This window comes from Anomaloglossus baeobatrachus, chromosome 5 (genome assembly GCF_048569485.1).
Source record: "Anomaloglossus baeobatrachus isolate aAnoBae1 chromosome 5, aAnoBae1.hap1, whole genome shotgun sequence".
Classification (NCBI taxonomy): Eukaryota; Metazoa; Chordata; class Amphibia; order Anura; family Aromobatidae; genus Anomaloglossus; species Anomaloglossus baeobatrachus.
This window is the reverse complement of record NC_134357.1, coordinates 325,478,013-325,484,585: the sequence shown is the minus strand read 5'-3', so window position 1 is coordinate 325,484,585 and position 6,573 is coordinate 325,478,013.

Below are 6,573 nucleotides of genomic sequence, written 5' to 3'. Positions count from 1 at the left end.
GCAGATGTGCTGGAAATATCTTAGCACTAGTGGGACTATACAAAAGTACAATAGCCACGTTTAGGATGCCACTAAGTTCACTCAGTGGTTTGCTAGTATAATGGCTTAGTAACTATCAGTTTGAGTGTGCAATGCAGGCAGACGTGCTGCAAATATCTTTGCACTAGTGGGACAATACAGAAGTCCAACAGCCACGTTTAGGATGCCACTAAGTTCACTCAGTGTTTGCTAGTATAATGGCTTAGTAACTATCAGTTTGAGTGTGCAATGCAGGCAGACGTGCTGCAAATATCTTTGCACTAGTGGGACAATAAAGAAGTCCAACAGCCACTTTTAGGATGCCACTAAGTTCACTCAGTGTTTGCTAGTATAATGGCTTAGTAACAATGAGTTTGAGTGTTCAAAGGGCAGGAGGGTACAGTGGCAGGGTTGTGGGTCTCTGGGTAGAGGAAAGGAAGCCTGCCTTTCTATCCCTCCTAATGGGGAAATGCAGCGAGGAAATCCCTGACCTTAGCTACACAGATGCTGTCATCTTGTGTAGCTGTTAAACTCTGTTTTCACGGACCTGTCACCTATGGCTCTGACCCTGCCGGGATTAGCCCTTAAAAGGACTGATAGAAACTTCTATCCCTATTCTGTACAGCGCTGTGTATTGAGCGTACACAGCAGTATCGGAGATAGGAGCTGCACCAGTGATGACTGACACCAAGGACGCAGAAGGCTGATAATGGCGTGCTGGAGGAAAATGTCCGTTTTTATAATGCAGGGACATGTGACATGGACATCCTATCACACATGCCGTTGCTTCTTTGGCTAAAAGTACACTAACTGTGTGTGTGCCTGGGATTGGCTGACATGCTGGCCCGCCCCACTTCACGCGCGCACTTAGGGAAGGAAGACAAGGAAAAAAAAAAAATGGTGATCGCCATTATCCATACAGCAGTGATCTGAATGCGCTGTTCCCGCACACTATACACTGAAATTTCATAATAGTGTGAGTCACAGAGTGACTTACACTATTACAGCGGAAAGCCAGGTAGTAATTAGCTGGTCTTTTTCCTGCTAGAACCGTTCTCGAACGTATCTAGAACTATCGAGCTTTAGCAAAAAGCTCGAGTTCTAGTTCTATCTAGAACAGCCCCAAAATCACTCGAGCCGTGAACTGGAGAACCTCGAACCTCGAACCGCGCTCAACTCTACCCCTGGGCATTGACACAGTGGGTACTAAGACACTGGCTTTTATCAACCTCTGTCTCACCCGCAGCCCCCACCTCTGCTGACATCATGCAAGGGAGGGGGTTTTTCCCTCTTCCAACATTATGAAATCCTCATGGTCCTCATATCTCCTTGTGGGAGCATCCCCCATGGACTAAAATAACCTCTTTTTTTATATTTTGATTTTAGCAGAAGGTGGATACCACACAAGGGGGATCTGGTATGTTTTGGGTGGCAGATATTAATTTGTGGCTCTTCTGTATGTCCTACGATTAAGCTGAAATATGTGATATGTGCGTTATGGAATTTTGTGATCAGTGGTATGCCCGCCATATCTGGGGGACGTATGTATCTCGCAATATTAATACTTCCCCAATGGAGACAATACGGCTGCACTGGCCGTTTGATCAGCAAAGCTATAGTCCTGCAGGAAACTTGTACTCCACCCTTGTGTATACAGATTGTAGTCGGAGCATCTCTGGCTATGCAGGCGGTCTTTGAAGAGCTGGAGGAAGTGTTGTAAGGTAATTGAAAGGTACATGTTAAATCTCCTAACAAGGAAATCTTTTCCTGGCTGTTAATTTGGGTAGGGCTGCTTATTATATTTTCATGACATACAGCATTCTAACATGCTGCATATAAGAGCCTAGGCCGGTGTGTAGAATATAAAAAACACTTTATAATACTCACCTAAACTGGTGGCTGCGGTGGATGTGGCTCAAATGGGCATCTTCGTCCTCCGGTGACAGTGCCTCCTCTTTTGGCAATCTTTGTACTCCATCTTCTGAAGCCGCGGTGCATGATGCGTCCGACATCATACACACTCACCGGCATTCAGGTCCTGAGCAGGCGCACTTTGATCTGCCATGAGCAGGGCAGATCAAAGTATTGCAGTGCGCCTGCGCAGGACCAGCGAAGGTGTATGACGTAGATGCGTCATTCACACAGGCTTCAGAAGGAGGACAAAAATGGCTGAAAAAGGAGGTGCTGGCACTGGACTATGAAGATGCCCATTTGAGCCACATCCACTGCAGCGACCGGTTTAGGTGAGTAATATAAAGTGTTTTTTATGTTCTACACAGCGGTCTGGGCTCTTTTATATACAGCATGTTAGAATGCTGTATATAAGAGCCCACTGGTGGTGCAACTTTTATGGGGCAAAAAAATGGTGACAGGTTCCCTTTAAGAGGTTAAAGACAAATTTAAAGATTCATAATATTTTCTTCTAACAGAGTAAGAGAATCAAAAATATTACTTTTAAAAACAAAATTAGGCTGCTTTCACACTAAGTTTTTTTAACATGCGTCCTGAATGTTTTTTTAACGCAAAAACGGATCCAGTGCAAATGCATTTTCATTTCAATGCATTTGCAATGGACTCGCATTGACATGCGTTCACCTGCGTTTGCGTGCGTTATAGTGAGGATCCAGCGATTTGCAGTTTTTTAACATCTTTGAAAAACGCTACTTGTAGCGTTTTTGAGCTGCATCCAAATACTGCAAATTGCTGGATCCTGACTAAACAGCACGCAAACGCATGTGAACGCTGGCATGCTGATAGACAGGATCCTGCTTGCTCTACTGAGCATGCCCAGAAACCAGCCTCGAGTGATCTGTCTCTCTCTCCTCCCTCTCTCCTCCTCCCTCCCTCTCCCTCTCTCTCTGTCTCCCTATCTCTGTCTTTCCCCCTCCCTCTCCTCTCTCTCTCTCCCACCTGAGAGCTGCGGACACTCGTAACCAAGGTAAATATCGGGTAACCACTTCTCTTAGTTACCCGATGTTTACGTTGGTTACGTGTGCAGGCAACCCTGCTCCTAGCAGCTGCAGACGCTAGTAACCAAGATAAATATCGGGTATCCAAGCAAGTTACCCGATGTTTACCTTGGTTACGAGCGTCTGCAGCTGTGAGAAGCCGGCTCCCAGTCTGGCACGTTAAGTTCCCCTCACTCCCGATCACATGACTCCAATGCCCACCCCTAAACATCCAGTGACAGGATCCTGCAAAATAACAGATGCGTTTGCATGCGTTTTTTGCTGTAAAAGCAGGATCCGCTTTTGCAGTAAAAAAAGTTTATGACGCATGTTAAAAAAACGTAGTGTGAAAGCAGCCTTATTATTCAGATGCTTTCACTCACACAGTAAGGGCTCATTCTGACAAATGTATAACACTGGGGAACAATTTTGAAGATAATATATGTTGAGTTAGATTTTTCTGTTGATTTCAAAACTGTGGTTAGTTTTCTTCTATCACATCAGGGGTTTTTTCTCTACTTTATCTTATTGCGATTCATCTAGGCTGGACCATGGGTAGCAACAATACTCTCCTATTGGCCAAGACAGAACCGCCTTTGAGAGGGGAGTAGTGGTGGATGACCTTAATGACTGTCAATAGGTTGCTTTTTTGTCTAGGTTATTCAATTACATGTGAGAGTGTGGCGAGAGGTTGTGTGCCTCTGTATATTACGAAACATATTCCGCAAGTCTGTGTACAAGGGGTTAAAAGAATATATATTTTTTTTATTTACACACTTATTTCCTTTCTTTCAGATCGTGTGTGTCTCTGCAATTTCTCTTTGTAAGTGCCTAAACAGCAAAAATTCATATTGCTATATCTGTGGCAGTTTCACCATTACTAGTGATGAGCAAATATATTTGGAACTATTCGTTACTTGCACATATATTAAGGTATTCAGTATTTTGGAATTTCCCTCCTAAGTTTCAAGTCCCCTCCCTGCATGTTTGGTGCCTGATTTTCAGCCACTAAACAAGTAACCATCTATGGTACTGGCATTACTATGATTGGCACGCACAGTAAAAAAAAATGACCTGCTGTCCTCCGTCTATTTGTGATAACCAGCTCAGATAAAACACACATTTGGGGACTTGTATTCTCAGGCTGGGAGGCTCCATTGATATTGGGCCCTCCCCAGCCTAAAAATAGCAACCCGAAGCAGCCCCACAATTGGTGCATCCGTTACCAACCCTGTAAGGAAAAAGAAAAAAACACAAACCCAAAAATCCTTCATTTTAAATGAAAAAAAAAACCAAACCACCCTCTTTCACAAATGTATTAACCCTAAAACACCCCTGCAGGTCCGACATAATCCACATGATGTCCCATGATGATCACAGCACTGCTACATCCAGAGGTCATAGTGAGCGGTGATATTAGAACATGTGACTGCTCACCGCGGCCTCTAGGACACACTGAGAGCAGCATGTGAGCTGGCAGAGGTGAACTCAGGTGAACTCAGTGCTGGACTGTCTGAGTGCATGTCACGGCGGCAGTGCAGTCTGACAGTCCAGCACTGAGTTCACCTGAAGTCACTTCTGGTGGTTCTTATGGTACCCTCTGTGTGAGCCGCCAGCTGTGACCTCAAGTAAATTCACAACCTCCAGGTGTCCCAACAGCTGGGATCTCCAGGAACCTTAAAGGCTCCCTTAAAGGCTCCTTTAAGGTTTACAGTTCTTACTGCTATCAACCTGATAACTTTAAGGCAGCCTTTGAGGGAACCTTTAAGGTTTTTGGACTTCTGAGCTGTTGGGACTCCTGGAGGATGAACCTTTGTGTTCCAATATGACCCTTTCTAAGTGACTTTGTTGGGTCTATATCGGCATGTACAAACCTGTCTTTCAAATTGCATGGGCATAAATGTGCCATCACGGATGGACATAAAACTTTGGTATATTGTGAAACATGCTCACCAAAACCTGCCACTCGCTTTGTATAAGTTTACCAATCTTACTACTGACGTGAGAATACGAGAAGACAAAAGAGAGTCTGAGCGGCCCTTGTTCTTTGTCATAAGTTGAGTTCTTGATAAATGTGCAACCTTGTCACATTGTCTATAGTGTGAAGTGAGCACTAGAGATGAGCGAACTGGTCCCGGTTCGGCTCGAGGCGGTTCGCCGAACGGAGGTCCCGTTCGAGTTCAGTTCGTCGAACATTCGACGAACCGAACTCGAACGTATAGGCTAGAATGGGAGGCAATAACAAACACATAAAAATGCATGATAAATGTACACAAACAGTTAATAAACATTGCCATAACACTTACCGGTCCTCGCGATCCCTTCTGCACTCTGTCTCCTGCCGCTATTCCATCCGATGATCGCTGAATCCTCCCGGTGACCGGCACTGCCAGCAGAGATGCAGGACCTATCGTGACGTCAAAATAGCCATGTGACCAGTCACGTGGCTATTATCTCATTGGCTACAGACTGGTCACATGACTATGACACGTCATGTAGGACCTGCAAGTGCATCTCTCCGGTACACGGTGCACATATGTGTATCGCCGTGTACTGGCGACATGCTCTAGCACACGGTCGACTCCCCGTTCCGTTAGGGACCGGCTGACACAGCCGGTCATTAACGGAGATCACCGTTGCCATAGCAACGCAGTTAGCGGTGATGTCACCGCTAACCGCGGCTCCGAGAGCACCGTTGCTATGGTAACGCGTCTGTCAGCGTTACCGCTGTTACCGCTGACAGCCAGCACTGATCACTCACGGAGTGAAGGCTGCACGATTGTAGTGAGCATTGTAGTGAGGATGGAGGTTCCCCAGCCCCAAGTGATGAGCTGGTGAATCTCATCCTTCCTCACTACAATCGTCACTACTACTACACTAGAAAGAAAGAAGACAGAAGAGCAGGATCGTGGAGGGCTGACAGGGGGTAATAAAGATGGAGTCTCTAATGTGTCTGTGTATTTATTTCTATTAAAGTATTTTTTCTCTGTGTGGTGTTTTTTTTAACCCTTTATTGGAGATTCTTAATGGCCGGGTCAAACGTGCCTGACATTAAGAATCTCTGGCTTAATACTGGCTAGTAAAACAAAGCCAGTATTAACTCATGATTACCCAACAAGCCACCCGGCTCCAGGGCTGTTGGAAGAGTTGGATACAGCGCCAGATGATGGCGCTTCTATGAGAGCGCCATTTTCTGGGGCGGCTGCGGACTGAAATCCGCAGTAGAGGCGCCCAGAAACCTCGGGCTAACCTGTGCTGCGGATTCCAATCCCCAGCTGCCTAGTTGTACCCGGCTGGACACAAAAATGGGGCGAAGCCCACGTCATTTGTTTTTTAATTATTTCATGAAATAAGTGAAATAATTAAAAAAAAACGGGCTTCCCTATATTTTTGGTTCCCAGCCGGGTACAAATAGGCAACTGGGGGTTGGAGGCAGCCCGTGGCTGCCTGCTGTACCTGGCTAGCATACAAAAATATGGCGAAGCTCACGTCCTTTTTTTTGTAGTTTTTTGGCAAAAAAAATAAAAAATGCTTCCCTGGATTTTCCATTGCCAGTGAAGGTAACACCAAGCAGTGGGGGTTAGCAGCCAGTAGCTGCTTGGATTAC